This window comes from Phalangium opilio, unplaced genomic scaffold (assembly GCF_054372755.1).
Source record: "Phalangium opilio isolate 3A_F unplaced genomic scaffold, DU_Popi_V2 ptg000098l_1, whole genome shotgun sequence".
NCBI lineage: Eukaryota > Metazoa > Arthropoda > Arachnida > Opiliones > Phalangiidae > Phalangium > Phalangium opilio.
Window position 1 is genome coordinate 3,905,993 of NW_028324201.1, and position 19,288 is coordinate 3,925,280.

Below are 19,288 nucleotides of genomic sequence, written 5' to 3' on the forward strand. Positions count from 1 at the left end.
TTTCACATTAGTGAACGGTACATGACTCTCCGGACTTGCCCGCCAACATTAATAACCTAAAACTATAAAACATTCGTGTACATGAATGATTATGGTTGTGGCCTGACACTCGCTAGCGCCTGAAGGACCGATAACTCAGTGTAATCGGTGTACATTTGTAAGTGAGTGGACCATTTTGGAAATTACATACAGATAATTAAAACACAGGGGTGATACCACCATTGAGGTCTTCTCTCTCTCTTGCCTAGAAGCACCGCTAGAGGCAGTGAGATTTGACTAGCCTCTTGCCTGTAGTGAACTTTGGCACAGTCTGGCGGTGACCCTTGGTGTGAGGGAGAATACCCCAATGGTGGCCTCGCCCCTGTGTGTTTTCCGAAATGGTCTTTATGCGTACTAAAAGGATTACACGTAATACGTAACCGGTGTACAAGTAGCGCCAACAATGTAGAAAGGGGTGGTGACGTTTCAAATGAAGACTGAATTATGACCAAGAAATTCTAAAGCACGGAGAGGGAAATTGCAGTGCAATCTTTTCTTCATAGAGGCGACAATAGAAATGTAGCATTTCGTTATACGAAATTAAATGTATAAATTAGTGCAACACCCTTGTTTGGAATCCACTATTAAATATTTACATTTTCCTTTCGAATTATGTCAAAGTTCACCTGCTCTTTTAAGAAAGTCAGTAGAATATTTCAAATATTCTATATTGACACCTCAATACGTACTCCCTTCAAAATAATTAATTTCATGATAAAATGTTTTCGGAAAATGTAATTGTTCTTGAAAAAGCGTAGATATGTAATTTTTTCAATTAATTTAGAGGGAATGGATCGATTAACAGTAAAATCAGTTGATTGAATTTAATACTGATTAAGGATTAAATAGATAAAAATAACTAAAACAATTGCAATATCTGAAACTTCAGTCAAATGATAAACCTCACACATATCGTTTGTTTTTTCGGCCTTGGTCCAAACCAAGACGTTTTTTTATAATAATATTTAGGGTTGTTCCAACCAGTCCGATATGGTCGAGTGGCTAGGATATCTGGCTCTCACCCAGAAAGGTAGAGTACGATTCCCGGTATCGGAGCGAGTGCTTTTGTACCGCATTTAAAGAATAGACTTAAGGATATAGGTCTATGAATATAATTAAGACTTGATCAAGCAAGTCCAAAATGGTCTAGTGGCTAGGATATCTGGCTTTCACCAAGAAGGCCAGGATTCGATTCCCGGTATCGGAGCGAGTGTTTTGTACCTCTCTTCAAGAATAGACTTAAGGATATAGGTTTATGAATAGAATTAAGACTTGGTTAAGCATGTGCGTTATGGTCTAGTGGCTAGGATATCTGGCTTTCACCCAGAAGGCCCGGGTTCGATTCCCGGTATCGGAGCGAGTGCTTTTGTACCGCTTTTCAAGAATAGACTTAACGATATAGGTTTATGAATAGAATTAAGACTTGGTTGAGCAAGGCAGATATGGTCTAGTGGGTAGGATACCTGGCTTTTTCACCCAAAAGGCCTGGGTTCGATTCCCGGTATCGGAGACTGTGCTTTGTACAGATTTTAAAGAATAAATTTAAAGACACATTTATAGGAATTATATCTAGGGTTGCTCAAACCAGTCCGATATGGTCTAGTGGCTAGGATATCTGGCTCTCACCCAGAAGGCCCGGGTTCGATTCCCCGTATCGGAGCGAGTGCTTTTGTACCGCTTTTCAAGAAAACACTTAAGGATATCGGTTCATGAATAGAATTAAGACTTGGTTAAGCGAGTGCGATATGGTCTAGTGGCTAGGATATCTGGCTTTCAGCCAGAAGGCCCGGGTACGATTCCCGGTATCGGAGCGAGTGCTTTTGTACCGCTTTTCAAGAATAGACTTAACGATATAGGTCTATGAATAGAATTAAGACTTGGTTGAGCAAGTCAGATATGGTCTAGTGGGTAGGATACCTGGCTTTCACCCAGAACGCCCGGGTTCGATTCCCGGTATCGGAGCGAGTGCTTTTGTACCGCTTTTGAAGAATAAACTTAAAGACACATTTATAGGAATAATATTTAGGGTTGTTCCAACCAGTCCGATATGGTCGAGTGGCTAGGATATCTGGCTCTCACCCAGAAAGGTAGAGTACGATTCCCGGTATCGGAGCGAGTGCTTTTGTACCGCTTTTCAAGAATAGACTTAAGGATATAGGTTTATGAAGAGAGTTAAGACTTGGTTAAGCAAGTGCGATATGGTCTAGTGGCTGGGATATCTGGCTTTCACCCAGAAGGCCCGGGTTCGATTACCGGTATCGGAGCGACTGCATTTGTACCGCTTTTGAAGAATAAACTTAAGACACATTTTTAGGAATAATATTTAGGGTTGTTCCAACCAGTCCGATATGGTCGAGTGGCTAGGATATCTGGCTCTCACCCAGAAGGCTAGAGTACGATTCCCGGTATCGGAGCGAATGCTTTTGTACCGCTTTTCAAGAATAGACTTAAGGATATAGGTTTATGATTAGAATTAAGACTTGGTTAAGCAAGTCCGATATGGTCTAGTGGCTAGGATATCTGGCTTTCACCCAGAAGGCCAGGCTTCGATTTCCGGTATCGGAGCGAGTGCTTTTGTACTGCTTTTGAAGAATAGACTTAACGGTTTATGAATAGAATTAAGACTTGGTTGAGCAAGTCAGATATGGTCTAGTGGGTAGGATACCTGGCTTTCAGAGATCGTTGCTAACTTTCGCGGAGTGCGGTTGTTTCTTTTCGCTCTCCGTGTTTGTTGCGTTTTACGGTTTCCTTTTTCGGCGGTCCTTTCTCCGCCTTGTTAGTCGGTTTTTTTGCGGCGTATTTTGTTTGCTGTTTTTCACTGTACGGACTTCGGCTTTCGCCCGCGAAGCCTCGGTCTCGAGGGTTTCCTTCGGGAGTCCTCCATCATGGAGGCGCTTCGACGAAGCGTCTTCGTTGTTTGTATGGTGCAAACCACTGCTGTTGTTGTTGCTACCGTTAAAAACTCATTTGGTCTTGATGCCATTTCTTCTGTGGTTCCTGGTACTGGAGGTTACTTTATTACGTTTTTGTCGGAGGAAGATGCTGAAGAGTGTGTCAAAGCTGGGGTGGAAATCATGGACGTCCTGTGTCCTGCTGAATCAATCGTCTCGAGATCCGTAATTATTAAAATAGATGGTTTGCCTGAATTCGTGTCCGATGATGCCGTGGTTGCGAAATTGGTCTCCCTTGGTTGCGAAATCAAGGGGGAGGTCGTTTGGCGTAAATTTGATGGATTGTATCTTGACGAGCGTTGCGTACGCGTGGTTTTGCCCAAGGGGGATTCATAACTTCCGTACGGCTTGAAAATCGCGGATGTTCCCGGGCGCGAAACCTTTTATCGCGTTCGCCATGAGGCGCAAAATCGGGTTTGTAACGGGTGTCTCGCTGAAGGTCACATTTACAAAAGTTGTCCGCGTAATGTTTGTCGTCGGTGTGAGACACACGGTCATCTTGCCCGTGACTGCCCAGAGAAGTTGGGTCAGGTAGCTATCGGTTTTGAACGCGATGTCGTGCTCCAGTCCGAAGTCTCTCCTTTCCGCGATGGGAAAGTCTTGCCCCCTGCTCGCATGTCCGATGGAGTTGCTGATGCGGAGATTCCTAACGTCGCCGTTGCCATTTCTGGCCATCATGGCCAGAATCTCAGTTCTAGTGAGGATATGCTCGTCGACGGTGACCCCGATGCGGAAGTTAACCCTTTTGAGTCAGTGGAGGGAGGCAATCGGGGAACTAAACATTCTCTTGGTTCCACCTCTGACTTGTCGCAGAAAAGTCCCCAGTTCCTGAGGAAACAGAATCCGAATCTGGCCAACGCTCGTGGGTTTACTCCGAATAAGCCGCCGGACCCTTCACAGACAAAGTAGGGTGCATGGTTGTCAAAATATCTACTTTAAATGTTCATGGTTTACGAGGCGTGGGTAAGATGGCTTTATTAGTCGAATTCATTAAGGACATGGACATTGTTTTTTTACAAGAAACGCATTGGGATGCATCGCATGTCGCTGCCTTTAAATTGTTATTTTTTGGTCAATTGTTTTTCTCTCATGATCTTGTGAGTGGCTTTGGGGGGGTCGCTATCTTGTTTACTCCAAAATTGGCTATACGTATCTTGAATGTTACTCAAATAATTTCCGGTCGGGCTTTATTGGTTACTACCGAGTTATTTGATGTAAGAACGTATTTTTTTAATGTTTACGCCCCCAACGCCGAGGGTGATCGGGTTCAGTTTTTTGGAGATATCAGAAATTCTTTCCCGGACGGTAGAGTCGTGTTTGCAGGGGATTTAAATGATATTTGCAGTGGCCACCTGGATCGTTCGCCCTCGGGGGTGGGGTCCTCTGGTTTTCGGCCTACTAACGTTCAAGTTTTTAAGGATAGCCTAAGTTTGATTGACACTTACCGACTTACACATGCTAGTAATTGTGAATTTACGCGCTCGGGTTTCGTATTTGGTAAATTTATTCGTTCTCGCATTGACTACATTTTTGTTCGTAATTTTGACTCCCATAATGTCCGTCGTTCCCTTATCCGACCTTGTCCTATTTCCGATCATGCCATGGTCATCACTCACATGGATTTCGAGGGCGTCATTCGCGGTCCGGGGACTTGGTTTTTAATGACTCCTTACTTGACGAAGCCGTTTTCGCGACGGCCGTACAGCGCGTCATCGCTCGCAGTCGGTCTACGCCGGAATGTCGCGATGACATTTTCCTTTGGTATGAAAATTTAAAGACTCGACTACGTGACTATGCTATTTTTTATGGTAAATCGCGTGCCAGAGATCAGCGGCAGACACGTGCGAAGTTGGCCTCTTGGTTCGCGTCTCTCTCGGACCAGTTAATACAGACTCCCGCGGATCATCTCGAGAAGGAATTGTTTGACGTTCAGACTGCTTTACGGGACTATGACTTACGTGAGTTGCAGGGTGCGGTTGTCCGTTTAAATTTGGCGTGGCAGGATTTGGGGGAACAACCTTCCGGGTACTTTCTTAGTTTAGAACGGCACTGCCAATCCAGGCGGAGCCTGAAACATCTTCAGTTGGATGACGGTACCACCCTCGACGATAGCCTCCGCGTGCGGGGCGAAGTCTTCCGCTATTTTAGTGATCTCTACCGACGGGCTCCGAGCGATGATTCCGTTACGGATCACTTTACGTCCTTCGTCAAGGACCGTTTGACACCTGACGACAGGGATCTGTGTGACGGCCCTGTTACGTGGCCCGACCTTACCGCCGCCTTACGCGCGATGGCCGTTGGTCGTAGCCCTGGCACGGATGGGCTCACCGTTCGGTTTTGGCGGTTCTTGTTACCACTGATTAAGGACGAATTGTTGCGCCTTTTGATGGCAATCCATACCACGGGTCGGCTACCCCGGTCCATGACGCAGGGTATGGTGGTTTTATTGCCGAAGGAGGGGAACCCGTCGCTTCTTCGTAATTGGAGGCCGATTACGCTATTAAATACGGATCGAAAGCTCATTGCGAAGGTGTTTGCCTCTCGACTCTCGTTGATCGCGCCGTCCGTCATTTGACCTTGTCAAACGGGCGCTATTCGTGGGCGCGACGTGTCCACGACGACTCGGTACGTGAGCGATGTGATGTCCTTCTTAATCTGAAAAACCAGCCCGGTATACTATTGAAGATGGACCTGACAAAAGCGTTTGATTGTGTGGACTGGACTTTTCTGCTTCGCACACTTGCCTCGTTTGGTTTTGGCCCCGTGTTTCTGAAATGGATGGAGATTTTTCTCACCAGCAGCAGTACCACTATCAAAGTTAATGGCTTTCTCACCGACTTCTTCAGACTGGGTCGATCCGTTCGTCAAGGCTGCCCGCTGAGCCCGTTGCTGTATGCTTTTTCCACGGAACCCCTTTGCTTGGCTCTCGATCAGTGCCCAAGTATTGACCGCATCCGGATTAAAAATACTGCTAGCCCAGTATTGTTTCAACACGTTGACGATAACACTTTGCTATTGGCATCTACAACCCTCATAGCGCACGTCGTTCGGCGTTATGAGGAGTATGGCCTGGCTTCCGGTGCAAAAATAAACCTTGACAAGAGTTCTGGCCAATGGATTGGCTCCTGGGGTACTAACGCGGCGACCACCATTTCCGGAGTGACGGTGTCAACTTATCCCCGTAAGTTTCTAGGAGTTCATTTAACCCACGATGTGACCTTGTCGAATTCCCTGAATTTGGATGATAAACTCCCCGGGTTTATATCGATCCTTCGTGCCTGGAAACGCCGCCAGTTGACCGTTATAGGCAAGATACTTATCCTCAACTGTCTTGTCGCTTCAAAACTTTGGCATTTGGCGAGGGTTCTTCCTTGCCCTGCGTCCTTCCTATCCGAATTGAAGAAACTATTTGTGGAGTTTATTTGGGGCTCAACTTACCACGCTACTGACTACGTTACCCTTACACGTCCCAGGTCCGAGGGGGGCTTTGGCCTGGTGGATGTTGCTCTCAAATGTCAAGCCTTCCGCGTGCATGAGGCATATGGTCTTCTATTGGACGAGTTGCCCCCTTACGATCGGGCCATTCATATCTAACTGCTCAAGGAATATGGAGGTGGGCTTATTCCTTGGTACCACGCCTTTCGCTTACCATTTCGACAAAGATGCCTCGCTGCCACGCCGCCTCGTTATGTCGAAATATGGCGCAGTTGGTGGTCGTTTTTGCAAAACCGGACCTTGAACGTCGCACCGGTCACCAACCCTCTTGAAGAACCCCTCTTCTTTAATTCTCGCATACCGCTGCCCACTACTTTTGGCCTCGAGCGTGTAGTACTGGCTCGCGCTGGGTTCCGCACCCTTCGCGATATCCACTTTTGTGTCATACCGGGCTTCTTACCCCCGGCCGCTATTTCGGAGAAATGTTTTCTGACTGATCCCTACATGGAGGTTCCGACGCCTCGGTTGCACCGCTTATATGACGCGATAAAGACCAGTTTGCCTCCCGAGTGGGTACGCCTCTTCCTGCGTCCGGCGCCACCTCTGGACCCGCAATGCGTTAAGGTACGGTTCATCTCGGGTGATGGCTCGACGCGTCCGCTCTCGGTTGAATCCGTTGGTTCATTGTACCGCGCCCTCTTGCCCCCAACCTTCGAATCTTCGGGCGAGCAACGATGGACTCTTTTTATACACGATCCGCGGCCACGGGTAAAATTCAAGGACCTCACGAACGGACATCTGGGTCCGGTGCTATCGACTTGTAACTTGAAGATCATCCACCAAGTCTTACCGGTGAAATCGCGGATGGTTCACGCGGGGCTTGTTCCAGACGCTACGTGCGTCTTTTGCCACGGCGCGAATGAGTCTGTTGACCATTTGTTCCTTACCTGTCCAAAGTCCCGATCCCTTTGGGAGTCAATTTTCAATGCATTTTGTGTTTATACTCTTGATCCTGAGTTTAAATTTGATTGTACCAGATATAACTTAGTAATTTTTCATTGTTACGCGTCTACGAACGATAAACCTCTCTTATTTTGGCAGGCTGCCTTGTTGTCAATTAGTATTGTTAAGTATGTATTATGGAAATATCGTTGTCAATTGGTTGTCACAGCGGGCCTTGGTATCGTCCTGCCTTTTAGTGTTCCAGTTTTGCTTACCAGGGTACGTTCCTTTGCCCACAAATGTATTGCATTATTATTGCATCGTAACAAATTTTCTAACTTAGCTACTACCGTAACAAGGTTGCAGATGATGTTTTAGTATTGTATAGTTAACTCCAGGAATTAATGCTGTAACTTTCTACTTCTTTTAATTCAATTTAACCGTTATTACCACTTACATATTCCATTGTAATGTTTTCGATTCTTTTAATAAAAAAAAATACCTGGCTTTCACCCAAAAGGCCCGGGTTCTATTCCCGGTATCGGAGACTGTGCTTTGTACAGATTTTATAGAATAAATTTAAAGACACATTTATAGGAATAATATCTAGGGTTGCTCGAACCAGTCCGATATGGTCTAGTGGCAAGGATATCTGGCTCTCACCCAGAAGGCCCGGGTTCGATTCCCGGTATCGGAGCGAGTGCTTTCTTACCGCTTTTCAAGAATACACTTAAGGATATAGGTTTATGAACAGAATTAAGACATGGTTGAGCAAGTCAGATATGGTCTAGTGGGTAGGATACCTGGCTTTCACCCAAAAGGCCCGGGTTCGATTCCCGGTATCGGAGCGAGTGTTTTTGTACCGCTTTTGAAGAATAAACTTAAAGACACATTTATAGGAATAATATTTAGGGTTGTTCCAACCAGTCTGATATAGTCTAGTGGCTAGGATATCTGGCTCTCACCCAGAAGGCCCGGGTTCGATTCCCGGTGTCGGAGCGGGTGCTTTTGTACCGCTTTTGAAGAATAGACTTAAGGATATAGGTTTATGAATAGAATTAAGACTTGGTTAAGCAAGTCCGATATGGTCTAGTGGCTAGGATACCTGGCTTTCACCCAGAAGGCCCGGTTTCGATTCCCGGTATCGGAGCGAGTGCTTTTTTACCGCTTTTAAAGAATAAACTTAAAGACACATTTATAGGAATAATATTTAGGGTTTTTCCAACCAGTCCGATATGTTCTAGTGGCTAGGATATCTTGCTTTCACACAGAAGGCATGGGTTCGATTTACGGTGTCGGAGCGAGTGCTTTTGTACCGCTTTTGAAGAATAGACTTAAGGATATAGGTTTATGAAAAGAATTAAGACTTGCTTAAGCAAGTCCGATATGGTCTAGTGGCTAGGATATCTGGCTCTCACCCAGAAGGCCCGTGTTCGATTCCCGGTATCGGAGACGGTGCTTTAAACCGCTTTTAAAGAATAAATTTAAAGACACATTTATTGGAATAATATCTGGGGTTTCTCAAACCAGGCCTATATGGTCTAGTGTCTAGGATATCTGGCTTTAACCCAGAAGGTCCGGGTTCGATTCCCGGTATCGGAGCGAGTGCATTTGTACCGCTTTTAAAGAATAAACTTAAAGACACATTTATAGGAATAATATTTAGGGTTGTTCCAACCAGTCCGATATGGTCTAGTGGCTAGGATACCTTGATCTCACCCAAAAGCACGGGTTCGATTCCCGGTATCGGAGAAATTGCGTTTGCACAAATTTTAAAGAATGAACTTAAAGACACATTTTAAGTTACAATATTTAGGGTTGTAAGAAACAGTCCTATATGGTCTAGTGGGTAGGATACCTGGCTTTCACCCAAAAGGCCCGGGTTCGATTCCCGGTATCGGAGCGAGTGTTTTTGTACCGCTTTTGAAGAATAAACTTAAAGACACATTTTTATGAAAAATATTTAGGGTTGTTCCAACCAGTCCGATATGGTCGAGTGGCTAGGATATCTGGCTCTCACCCAGAAGGCTAGAGTACGATTTCCGGTATCGGAGCGAGTGATTTTGTACCGCTTTTCAAGAATAGACTTAAGGATATAGGTTTATGATTAGAATTAAGACTTGGTTAAGCAAGTCCGATATGGTCTAGTGGCTAGGATATCTGGCTTTCACCCAGAAGGCCCGGGTATGACTCCCGGTATCGGAGCGAGTGCTTTTGTACCGCTTTTGGAGAATAGACTTAAGGATATAGGTTTATGAATAGAATTAAGACATGGTTGAGCAAGTCAGATATGGTCTAGTGGGTAAGATACCTGGCTTTCACCCAAAAGGCCCGGGTTTGATTCCCGGTATCGGAGACTGTGCATTGTACAGCTTTTAAAGAAGAAATTTAAAGGCACATTTATAGGAATAATATTTAGGGTTGTTCCAACCAGTCCGATATGGTCTAGTGGCTAGGATATCTGGCTCTCACCCAGAAGGCCCGGGTTCGATTCCCGGTATCGGAGACGGTGCTTTAAACCGCTTTTAAAGAATAAATTTAAAGACACATTTATTGGAATAATATCTGGGGTTTCTCAAACCAGGCCGATATGCTCTAGTGTCTAGGATATCTGGCTTTAACCCAGAAGGTCCGGGTTCGATTCCCGGTATCGGAGCGAGTGCATTTGTACCGCTTTTAAAGAATAAACTTAAAGACACATTTATAGGAATAATATTTAGGGTTGTTCCAACCAGTCCGATATGGTCTAGTGGCTAGGATATCTGGCTCTCACCCAGAAGGCCCGGGTTCGATTCCCGGTGTCGGAGCGGGTGCTTTTGTACCGCTTTTGAAGAATAGACTTAAGGATATAGGTTTAAGAATAGAATTAAGACTTGGTTGAGCAAGTCCGATATGGTCTGGTGGCTAGGATACTGGCCTTTTACCCAGAAGGCCCGGGTTCGATTCCCGGTATCGGAGACTGTGCTTTTGTATCGCTTTTAAAGAATAAATTTAAAGACACATTTATAGGAATAATATTTATAGTTGTTCTAATCAGTCCGATATGGTCTAGCGGGTAGGATATCTGACTCTCACCCAGAAGGCCCGGGTTCGATTCCCGGTATCGGAGCGAGTGCTTTTGTACCGGTTTTGAAGAATAGACTTAAGGATATAGGTTTATGAATAGAATTAATACTTGGTTAAGCAAGTCCGATATGGTCTAGTGGCTAGGATACCTGGCTTTCACCCAGAAGGCCCGGGTTCGATTCCCGGCCTCGGAGCGAGTTATTTTGTAACGCTTTTAAAGAATAAATTTCAAGACACATTTATAGGAATAATATTTAGGGTTTTTCCAACCAGTCCGATATGTTCTAGTGGCTAGGATATCTTGCTTTCACACAGAAGGCATGGGTTCGATTTACGGTGTCGGAGCGAGTGCTTTTGTACCGCTTTTGAAGAATAGACTTAAGGATATAGGTTTATGAATAGAATTAAGACTTGCTTAAGCAAGTCCGATATGGTCTAGTTTCTAGGATATCTGGCTCTCACACAGAAGGCCCGGGTTCGATTCCCGGTATCGGAGACGGTGCTTTAAACCGGTTTTAAAGAATACATTTAAAGATACATTTATTGGAATAATATCTAGGGTTTCTCAAACCAGGCCGATATGGTCTAGTGTCTAGGATATCTGGCTTTAACCCAGAAGGTCCGGGAGCGAGTGCTTTTGTACCGCTTTTGAAGAATAGACTTAAGGATATAGGTTTATGAATAGAATTAAGACTTGCTTAAGCAAGTCCGATATGGTCTAGTGGCTAGGATATCTGGCTCTCACCCAGAAGGCCCGGGTTCGATTCCCGGTATCGGAGACGGTGCTTTAAACCGCTTTTAAAGAATAAATTTAAAGACACATTTATTGGGATAATATCTAGGGTTTCTAAAACCAGGCCGATATGGTCTAGTGTCTAGGATATCTGGCTTTAACCCAGAAGGCCCGGGTTCGATTCCCGGTATCGGAGCGAGTGCATTTGTACCGCTTTTGAAGAATAAATTGAAAGACACATTTATAGGAATAATATTTTGGGTTGTTCCAACCAGTCCGATATGGTATAGTGGCTAGGATATCTAGCTCTCACCCAGAAGGCCCGGGTTCGATTCCCGGTATCGGAGCGAGTTCTTTTGTACCACTTTTAAAGAATAAACTTAAAGACACATTTATAGGAATAATATTTAGGGTTTTTCCAACCAGTCCGATATGGTCTAGTGGCTAGGATATCTGGCTTTCACCCAGAAGGCCCGGGTTCGATTCCCGGTATCGGAGCGAGTGCATTTGCACCGCTTTTGAAGAATAAATTGAAAGACACATTTATAGGAATAATATTTTGGGTTGTTCCAACCAGTCCGATATGGTATAGTGGCTAGGATATCTAGCTCTCACCCAGAAGGCCCGGGTTCGATTCCCGGTATCGGAGCGAGTTCTTTTGTACCACTTTTAAAGAATAAACTTAAAGACACATTTATAGGAATTATATTTAGGGTTGTTCCAACCAGTCCGATATGGTCTAGTGGCTAGGATATCTGGCTCTCACCCAGAAGGCCCGGGTTCGATTCCCGGTGTCGGAGCGGGTGCTTTTGTACCGCTTTTGAAGAATAGACTTAAGGATATAGGTTTAAGAATAGAATTAAGACTTGGTTGAGCAAGTCCGATATGGTCTGGTGGCTAGGATACTGGCCTTTTACCCAGAAGGCCCGGGTTCGATTCCCGGTATCGGAGACTGTGCTTTTGTATCGCTTTTAAAGAATAAATTTAAAGACACATTTATAGGAATAATATTTATAGTTGTTCTAATCAGTCCGATATGGTCTAGCGGGTAGGATATCTGACTCTCACCCAGAAGGCCCGGGTTCGATTCCCGGTATCGGAGCGAGTGCTTTTGTACCGGTTTTGAAGAATAGACTTAAGGATATAGGTTTATGAATAGAATTAATACTTGGTTAAGCAAGTCCGATATGGTCTAGTGGCTAGGATACCTGGCTTTCACCCAGAAGGCCCGGGTTCGATTCCCGGCATCGGAGCGAGTTATTTTGTAACGCTTTTAAAGAATAAATTTCAAGACACATTTATAGGAATAATATTTAGGGTTTTTCCAACCAGTCCGATATGTTCTAGTGGCTAGGATATCTTGCTTTCACACAGAAGGCATGGGTTCGATTTACGGTGTCGGAGCGAGTGCTTTTGTACCGCTTTTGAAGAATAGACTTAAGGATATAGGTTTATGAATAGAATTAAGACTTGCTTAAGCAAGTCCGATATGGTCTAGTTTCTAGGATATCTGGCTCTCACACAGAAGGCCCGGGTTCGATTCCCGGTATCGGAGACGGTGCTTTAAACCGGTTTTAAAGAATACATTTAAAGATACATTTATTGGAATAATATCTAGGGTTTCTCAAACCAGGCCGATATGGTCTAGTGTCTAGGATATCTGGCTTTAACCCAGAAGGTCCGGGAGCGAGTGCTTTTGTACCGCTTTTGAAGAATAGACTTAAGGATATAGGTTTATGAATAGAATTAAGACTTGCTTAAGCAAGTCCGATATGGTCTAGTGGCTAGGATATCTGGCTCTCACCCAGAAGGCCCGGGTTCGATTCCCGGTATCGGAGACGGTGCTTTAAACCGCTTTTAAAGAATAAATTTAAAGACACATTTATTGGGATAATATCTAGGGTTTCTAAAACCAGGCCGATATGGTCTAGTGTCTAGGATATCTGGCTTTAACCCAGAAGGCCCGGGTTCGATTCCCGGTATCGGAGCGAGTGCATTTGTACCGCTTTTGAAGAATAAATTGAAAGACACATTTATAGGAATAATATCAACCAGTCCGATATGGTATAGTGGCTAGGATATCTAGCTCTCACCCAGAAGGCCCGGGTTCGATTCCCGGTATCGGAGCGAGTGCATTTGTACCGCTTTCGAAGAATAAATTTAAAGACACATTTATAGGAATAATATTTAGGGTTGTTCCAACCAGTCCGATATGGTCTAGTGGCTAGGATATCTGGCTCTCACCCAGAAGGCCCGGGTTCGATTCCCGGTATCGGAGCGAGTGCTTTTGTACCGGTTTTGAAGAATAGACTTAAGGATATAGGTTTATGAATAGAATTAAGACTTGGTTAAGCAAGTCCGATATGGTCTAGTGGGTAGGATAACTGGCTTTCACCCAGAAGGCCCGGGTTCGATTCCCGATATCGGAGCGAGTGCATTTTTACCGCTTTAGAAGAATAAACCTAAAGACACATTTATAGGAATAATATTTAGGGTCGTTCCAACCAGTCTGATATGGTCTAGTGGCTAGGATATCTGGCTCTCACCCAGAAGGCCCGGGTTCGATTCCCGGTATCGGAGCGAGTGCTTTTGTACCGGTTTTGAAGAATAGACTTAAGGATATAGGTTTATGAATAGAATTAAGACTTGCTTAAGCAAGTCCGATATGGTCTAGAGGCTAGGATATCTGGCTCTCACACAGAAGGCCCGGGTTCGATTCCCGGTATCGGAGACGTTGCTTTAAACCGCTTTTAAAGAATAAATTTAAAGACACATTTATTGGGATAATATCTAGGGTTTCTAAAACCAGGCCGATATGGTCTAGTGTCTAGGATATCTGGCTTTAACCCAGAAGGCCCGGGTTCGATTCCCGGTATCGGAGCGAGTGCATTTGTACCGCTTTTGAAGAATAAATTGAAAGACACATTTATAGGAATAATATTTTGGGTTGTTCCAACCAGTCCGATATGGTATAGTGGCTAGGATATCTAGCTCTCACCCAGAAGGCCCGGGTTCGATTCCCGGTATCGGAGCGAGTGCATTTGTACCGCTTTCGAAGAATAAATTTAAAGACACATTTATAGGAATAATATTTAGGGTTGTTCCAACCAGTCCGATATGGTCTAGTGGCTAGGATATCTGGCTCTCATCCAGAAGGCCCGGGTTCGATTCCCGGTATCGGAGCGAGTGCTTTTGTACCGGTTTTGAAGAATAAATTGAAAGACACATTTATAGGAATAATATTTTGGGTTGTTCCAACCAGTCCGATATGGTATAGTGGCTAGGATATCTAGCTCTCACCCAGAAGGCCCGGGTTCGATTCCCGGTATCGGAGTGAGTTCTTTTGTACCACTTTTAAAGAATAAACTTAAAGACACATTTATAGGAATAATATTTAGGGTTGTTCCAACCAGTCCGATATGGTCTAGTGGCTAGGATATCTGGCTCTCACCCAAAAGGCCCGGGTTCGACTCCCGTTATCGGAGACGGTGCTTTAAACCGCTTTTAAAGAATAAATTTAAAGACACATTTATTGGAATAATATCTAGGGTTGCTAAAACCAGGCCGATATGGTCTAGTGTCTAGGATATCTGGCTTTAACCCAGAAGGCCCGGGTTCGATTCCCGGTATCGGAGCGAGTGCATTTGAACCGCTTTTGAAGAATAAAAATAAAGACACATTTATAGGAATAATATTTAGGGTTGTTCCAACCAGTCCGATATGGTCTAGTCGCTAGGATATCTGGCTCTCACCCAGAAGGACCGGGTTCGATTCCCGGTATCGGAGCGAGTGCTTTTGTACCGGTTTTGAAAAATAGACTTAAGGATACAGGTTTATGAATAGAATTAAGACTTGGTCGAGAAAGTCCGATATGGTCTATTGGGTAGGATACCTGGCTTTCACCCAGAAGGCCCGGGTTCGATTCCCGGTATCGGAGCGAGTGCATTTGTACCGGTTTTGAAGAATAGACTTAAGGATATAGGTTTATGAATAGAATTAAGACTTGGTTGAGAAAGTCCGATATGGTCTAATGGGTAGGATACCTGGCTTTCACCCAGAAGGCCCGGGTTGGATTCCCGGTATCGGAGCGAGTGCATTTGTACAGCTTTAGAAGAATAAACCTAAAGACACATTTATAGGAATTCTGAGAGAGCGGTAGCTCTCTTAGATAAGACTTCATACTGCTCTTAATGTATAAGGAGGGTTTTTTGGTTGGATGTAACTTTTTTTGTATTGCATTAACTGTATTGAAAAAATTCCACAGAACTACAATTCTGGCCCACAATATTTGGTTAAAATTTCAAAAAGATCCATTAATTAGTTAATTTTATAAAAAATAAAGTTGCTAAGGGTGGTTTTCATTTCCATAAAATTCATCACACCTTTTGTTGAAAAACAGGAATTTTTCCCATAGAAATAACATGGGAAATTTTCTGAAAAAAACGATCCTGTGGCCACGATATTAGAAAAACTACACGTTTGTTAGACTTGAAAACGGTTTTAAATGGAAGGTACAACACCTAACATTCCGCTAAGCAATTTTCATTGACTATAATTAAGTCTAAGTATGTTTAAATTTAAATTTTCAAAACCATTCCAATCTGCGATATTTAAGCAGTGTAAAGAGTCAGTCTATGATGTTAGCACTTTTAAAGCTATTTGGTTCAAATTTCGTGGTGGTTGAAAAACAAGGGGACCTAGCTTTGTGTGAGCTAACAAGTTAAGTTGGAAAAGGTCCCCCACACTAATAAATTATGTAACCAGCTGCCTTTGGTACTTGTGGGTACTTGTAGGTACTTGTGGGTGCTTGTAGGTACTTGTGGGTGCTTGTAGGTACTTGTGGGTGCTTGTAGGTACTTGTGGGTGCTTGTAGGTACTTGTGGGTGCTTGTAGGTACTTGTGGGTGCTTGTAGGTACTTGTAGGTACTTGTGGGTGCTTGTAGGTACTTGTGGGTGCTTGTAGGTACTTGTGGGTGCTTGTAGGTACTTGTGGGTGCTTGTAGGTACTTGTGGGTGCTTGTAGGTACTTGTGGGTGCTTGTAGGTACTTGTAGGTACTTGTGGGTGCTTGTAGGTACTTGTGGGTGCTTGTAGGTACTTGTGGGTGCTTGTAGGTACTTGTGGGTGCTTGTAGGTACTTGTGGGTGCTTGTAGGTACTTGTGGGTGCTTGTAGGTACTTGTGGGTGCTTGTAGGTACTTGTGGGTGCTTGTAGGTACTTGTAGGTACTTGTGGGTGCTTGTAGGTACTTGTGGGTGCTTGTAGGTACTTGTGGGTGCTTGTAGGTACTTGTGGGTGCTTGTAGGTACTTGTGGGTGCTTGTAGGTACTTGTGGGTGCTTGAAGGTACTAGTGGGTACTTGTGGGTGCTTGTAGGTACTTGTGGGTGCTTGTAGGTACTTGTGGGTGCTTGTAGGTACTTGTGGGTGCTTGTAGGTACTTGTGGGTGCTTGTAGGTACTTGTGGGTGCTTGTAGGTACTTGTGGGTGCTTGTAGGTACTTGTGGGTGCTTGTAGGTACTTGTAGGTACTTGTAGGTACTTGTGGGTGCTTGTAGGTACTTGTGGGTGCTTGTAGGTACTTGTGGGTGCTTGAAGGTACTAGTGGGTACTTGTGGGTGCTTGTAGGTACTTGTGGGTGCTTGTAGGTACTTGTGGGTGCTTGTAGGTACTTGTGGGTGCTTGTAGGTACTTGTGGGTGCTTGTAGGTACTTGTGGGTGCTTGTAGGTACTTGTGGGTGCTTGTAGGTACTTGTGGGTGCTTGTAGGTACTTGTAGGTACTTGTGGGTGCTTGTAGGTACTTGTGGGTGCTTGTAGGTACTTGTGGGTGCTTGTAGGTACTTGTGGGTGCTTGTAGGTACTTGTGGGTGCTTGTAGGTACATGTGGGTAGTTGTGGTCGCTTGTGGGTACTTGTGGGTACTTGTGGGTACTTGTAGGTACTTGTAGGTACTTGTAGGTACTTGTGGGTGCTTTTAGGTACTTGTAGGTACTTGTGGGTGCTTGAAGGTACTTGTGGGTGCTTGTAGGTACTTGTGGGTGCTTGTAGGTACTAGTGGGTGCTTGTAGGTACTAGTGGGTGCTTGTAGGTACTAGTGGGTGCTTGTAGGTACTAGTGGGTGCTTGTAGGTACTAGTGGGTGCTTGTAGGTACTAGTGGGTGCTTGTAGGTACTAGTGGGTGCTTGTAGGTACTAGTGGGTGCTTGTAGGTACTTGTAGGTGCTTGTAGGTACTTGTAGGTGCTTGTAGGTACTTGTAGGTGCTTGTAGGTACTTGTGGGTGCTTGTAGGTACTTGTGGGTGCTTGTAGGTACTTGTGGGTGCTTGTAGGTACTTGTAGGTACTTGTGGGTGCTTGTAGGTACTTGTGGGTGCTTGTAGGTACTTGTGGGTGCTTGTAGGTACTTGTGGGTGCTTGTAGGTACTTGTGGGTGCTTGTAGGTACTTGTGGGTGCTTGTAGGTACTTGTGGGTGCTTGTAGGTACTTGTGGGTGCTTGTGGGTACTTGTAGGTACTTGTGGGTGCTTGTAGGTACTTGTGGGTGCTTGTAGGTACTTGTGGGTGCTTGTAGGTACTTGTGGGTGCTTGTAGGTACTTGTGGGTGCTTGTAGGTACTTGTGGGTGCTTGAAGGTACTAGTGGGTACTTGTGGGTGCTTGTAGGTACTTGTGGGTGCTTGTAGGTACTTGTGGGTGCTTGTAGGTACTTGTGGGTGCTTGTAGGTACTTGTGGGTGCTTGTAGGTACTTGTGGGTGCTTGTAGGTACTTGTGGGTGCTTGTAGGTACTTGTGGGTGCTTGTAGGTACTTGTAGGTACTTGTGGGTGCTTGTAGGTACTTGTGGGTGCTTGTAGGTACTTGTGGGTGCTTGAAGGTACTAGTGGGTACTTGTGGGTGCTTGTAGGTACTTGTGGGTGCTTGTAGGTACTTGTGGGTGCTTGTAGGTACTTGTGGGTGCTTGTAGGTACTTGTGGGTGCTTGTAGGTACTTGTGGGTGCTTGTAGGTACTTGTGGGTGCTTGTAGGTACTTGTGGGTGCTTGTAGGTACTTGTAGGTACTTGTGGGTGCTTGTAGGTACTTGTGGGTGCTTGTAGGTACTTGTGGGTGCTTGTAGGTACTTGTGGGTGCTTGTAGGTACTTGTGGGTGCTTGTAGGTACATGTGGGTAGTTGTGGTCGCTTGTGGGTACTTGTGGGTACTTGTGGGTACTTGTAGGTACTTGTAGGTACTTGTAGGTACTTGTGGGTGCTTTTAGGTACTTGTAGGTACTTGTGGGTGCTTGAAGGTACTTGTGGGTGCTTGTAGGTACTTGTGGGTGCTTGTAGGTACTAGTGGGTGCTTGTAGGTACTAGTGGGTGCTTGTAGGTACTAGTGGGTGCTTGTAGGTACTAGTGGGTGCTTGTAGGTACTAGTGGGTGCTTGTAGGTACTAGTGGGTGCTTGTAGGTACTAGTGGGTGCTTGTAGGTACTAGTGGGTGCTTGTAGGTACTTGTAGGTGCTTGTAGGTACTTGTAGGTGCTTGTAGGTACTTGTAGGTGCTTGTAGGTACTTGTAGGTGCTTGTAGGTACTTGTAAGTGCTTGTAGGTACTTGTGGGTACTTGTAGGTACTTGTGGGTACTTGTGGGTGCTTGAAGGTACTTGTGGGTGCTTGAAGGTACTTGTGGGTGCTTGAAGGTACTTGTGGGTGCTTGAAGGTACTTGTGGGTGCTTGAAGGTACTTGTGGGTGCTTGAAGGTACTTGTGGGTTCTTGTAGGTACTTGTAGGTACTTGTGGGTGCTTGTAGGTACATGTGGGTAGTTGTGGTCGCTTGTGGGTACTTGTGGGTACTTGTAGGTACTTGTAGGTACTTGTGGGTGCTTTTAGGTACTTGTAGGTACTTGTGGGTGCTTGAAGGTACTTGTGGGTGCTTGTAGGTACTTGTGGGTGCTTGTAGGTACTAGTGGGTGCTTGTAGGTACTTGTAGGTACTTAGGGTACTTGTGGGTGCTATTAGGTGCTTGTAGGTACTTGTAGGTACTAGTGGGTGCTTGTAGGTACTTGTGGGTGCTTGTGGGTGCTTGTAGGTACTTGTGGGTGCTTGTAGGTACTTGTGGGTACTTGTAGGTACTTGTGGGTGCTATTAGGTGCTTGTAG

The 19,288-nt window shown here is 45.0% G+C and overlaps 22 non-coding genes across 22 annotated transcripts; all 22 read left to right on the top strand.

The window, feature by feature from the left end:
- Nucleotides 1-1,627: 1,627 nt before the first annotated feature.
- Nucleotides 1,628-1,699, top strand: TRNAE-CUC (transfer RNA glutamic acid (anticodon CUC)). Its single transcript has one exon. It is a non-coding gene; the product is annotated as a tRNA-Glu (tRNA).
- A 6,293-nt stretch (nucleotides 1,700-7,992) lies between these two features.
- Nucleotides 7,993-8,064, top strand: TRNAE-CUC (transfer RNA glutamic acid (anticodon CUC)). Its single transcript has one exon. It is a non-coding gene; the product is annotated as a tRNA-Glu (tRNA).
- Nucleotides 8,065-8,294: 230 nt separating this feature from the next.
- Nucleotides 8,295-8,366, top strand: TRNAE-CUC (transfer RNA glutamic acid (anticodon CUC)). The gene has a single exon. It is a non-coding gene; the product is annotated as a tRNA-Glu (tRNA).
- A 381-nt stretch (nucleotides 8,367-8,747) lies between these two features.
- Nucleotides 8,748-8,819, top strand: TRNAE-CUC (transfer RNA glutamic acid (anticodon CUC)). Its single transcript has one exon. It is a non-coding gene; the product is annotated as a tRNA-Glu (tRNA).
- A 982-nt stretch (nucleotides 8,820-9,801) lies between these two features.
- On the top strand, nucleotides 9,802-9,873 carry TRNAE-CUC (transfer RNA glutamic acid (anticodon CUC)). Its single transcript has one exon. It is a non-coding gene; the product is annotated as a tRNA-Glu (tRNA).
- A 229-nt stretch (nucleotides 9,874-10,102) lies between these two features.
- On the top strand, nucleotides 10,103-10,174 carry TRNAE-CUC (transfer RNA glutamic acid (anticodon CUC)). The gene has a single exon. It is a non-coding gene; the product is annotated as a tRNA-Glu (tRNA).
- A 230-nt stretch (nucleotides 10,175-10,404) lies between these two features.
- On the top strand, nucleotides 10,405-10,476 carry TRNAE-CUC (transfer RNA glutamic acid (anticodon CUC)). The gene has a single exon. It is a non-coding gene; the product is annotated as a tRNA-Glu (tRNA).
- A 664-nt stretch (nucleotides 10,477-11,140) lies between these two features.
- TRNAE-CUC (transfer RNA glutamic acid (anticodon CUC)) lies at nucleotides 11,141-11,212 on the top strand. The gene has a single exon. It is a non-coding gene; the product is annotated as a tRNA-Glu (tRNA).
- Nucleotides 11,213-11,441: 229 nt separating this feature from the next.
- On the top strand, nucleotides 11,442-11,513 carry TRNAE-CUC (transfer RNA glutamic acid (anticodon CUC)). Its single transcript has one exon. It is a non-coding gene; the product is annotated as a tRNA-Glu (tRNA).
- Nucleotides 11,514-11,592: 79 nt separating this feature from the next.
- On the top strand, nucleotides 11,593-11,664 carry TRNAE-UUC (transfer RNA glutamic acid (anticodon UUC)). The gene has a single exon. It is a non-coding gene; the product is annotated as a tRNA-Glu (tRNA).
- Nucleotides 11,665-11,743: 79 nt separating this feature from the next.
- On the top strand, nucleotides 11,744-11,815 carry TRNAE-CUC (transfer RNA glutamic acid (anticodon CUC)). Its single transcript has one exon. It is a non-coding gene; the product is annotated as a tRNA-Glu (tRNA).
- A 79-nt stretch (nucleotides 11,816-11,894) lies between these two features.
- TRNAE-CUC (transfer RNA glutamic acid (anticodon CUC)) lies at nucleotides 11,895-11,966 on the top strand. Its single transcript has one exon. It is a non-coding gene; the product is annotated as a tRNA-Glu (tRNA).
- A 230-nt stretch (nucleotides 11,967-12,196) lies between these two features.
- On the top strand, nucleotides 12,197-12,268 carry TRNAE-CUC (transfer RNA glutamic acid (anticodon CUC)). The gene has a single exon. It is a non-coding gene; the product is annotated as a tRNA-Glu (tRNA).
- A 664-nt stretch (nucleotides 12,269-12,932) lies between these two features.
- On the top strand, nucleotides 12,933-13,004 carry TRNAE-CUC (transfer RNA glutamic acid (anticodon CUC)). Its single transcript has one exon. It is a non-coding gene; the product is annotated as a tRNA-Glu (tRNA).
- A 217-nt stretch (nucleotides 13,005-13,221) lies between these two features.
- TRNAE-CUC (transfer RNA glutamic acid (anticodon CUC)) lies at nucleotides 13,222-13,293 on the top strand. The gene has a single exon. It is a non-coding gene; the product is annotated as a tRNA-Glu (tRNA).
- Nucleotides 13,294-13,372: 79 nt separating this feature from the next.
- Nucleotides 13,373-13,444, top strand: TRNAE-CUC (transfer RNA glutamic acid (anticodon CUC)). The gene has a single exon. It is a non-coding gene; the product is annotated as a tRNA-Glu (tRNA).
- Nucleotides 13,445-13,674: 230 nt separating this feature from the next.
- On the top strand, nucleotides 13,675-13,746 carry TRNAE-CUC (transfer RNA glutamic acid (anticodon CUC)). Its single transcript has one exon. It is a non-coding gene; the product is annotated as a tRNA-Glu (tRNA).
- A 79-nt stretch (nucleotides 13,747-13,825) lies between these two features.
- TRNAE-CUC (transfer RNA glutamic acid (anticodon CUC)) lies at nucleotides 13,826-13,897 on the top strand. Its single transcript has one exon. It is a non-coding gene; the product is annotated as a tRNA-Glu (tRNA).
- Nucleotides 13,898-14,126: 229 nt separating this feature from the next.
- Nucleotides 14,127-14,198, top strand: TRNAE-CUC (transfer RNA glutamic acid (anticodon CUC)). The gene has a single exon. It is a non-coding gene; the product is annotated as a tRNA-Glu (tRNA).
- A 79-nt stretch (nucleotides 14,199-14,277) lies between these two features.
- Nucleotides 14,278-14,349, top strand: TRNAE-CUC (transfer RNA glutamic acid (anticodon CUC)). Its single transcript has one exon. It is a non-coding gene; the product is annotated as a tRNA-Glu (tRNA).
- A 79-nt stretch (nucleotides 14,350-14,428) lies between these two features.
- TRNAE-CUC (transfer RNA glutamic acid (anticodon CUC)) lies at nucleotides 14,429-14,500 on the top strand. The gene has a single exon. It is a non-coding gene; the product is annotated as a tRNA-Glu (tRNA).
- A 380-nt stretch (nucleotides 14,501-14,880) lies between these two features.
- TRNAE-CUC (transfer RNA glutamic acid (anticodon CUC)) lies at nucleotides 14,881-14,952 on the top strand. The gene has a single exon. It is a non-coding gene; the product is annotated as a tRNA-Glu (tRNA).
- The last annotated feature ends 4,336 nt before the right edge of the window (nucleotides 14,953-19,288 follow it).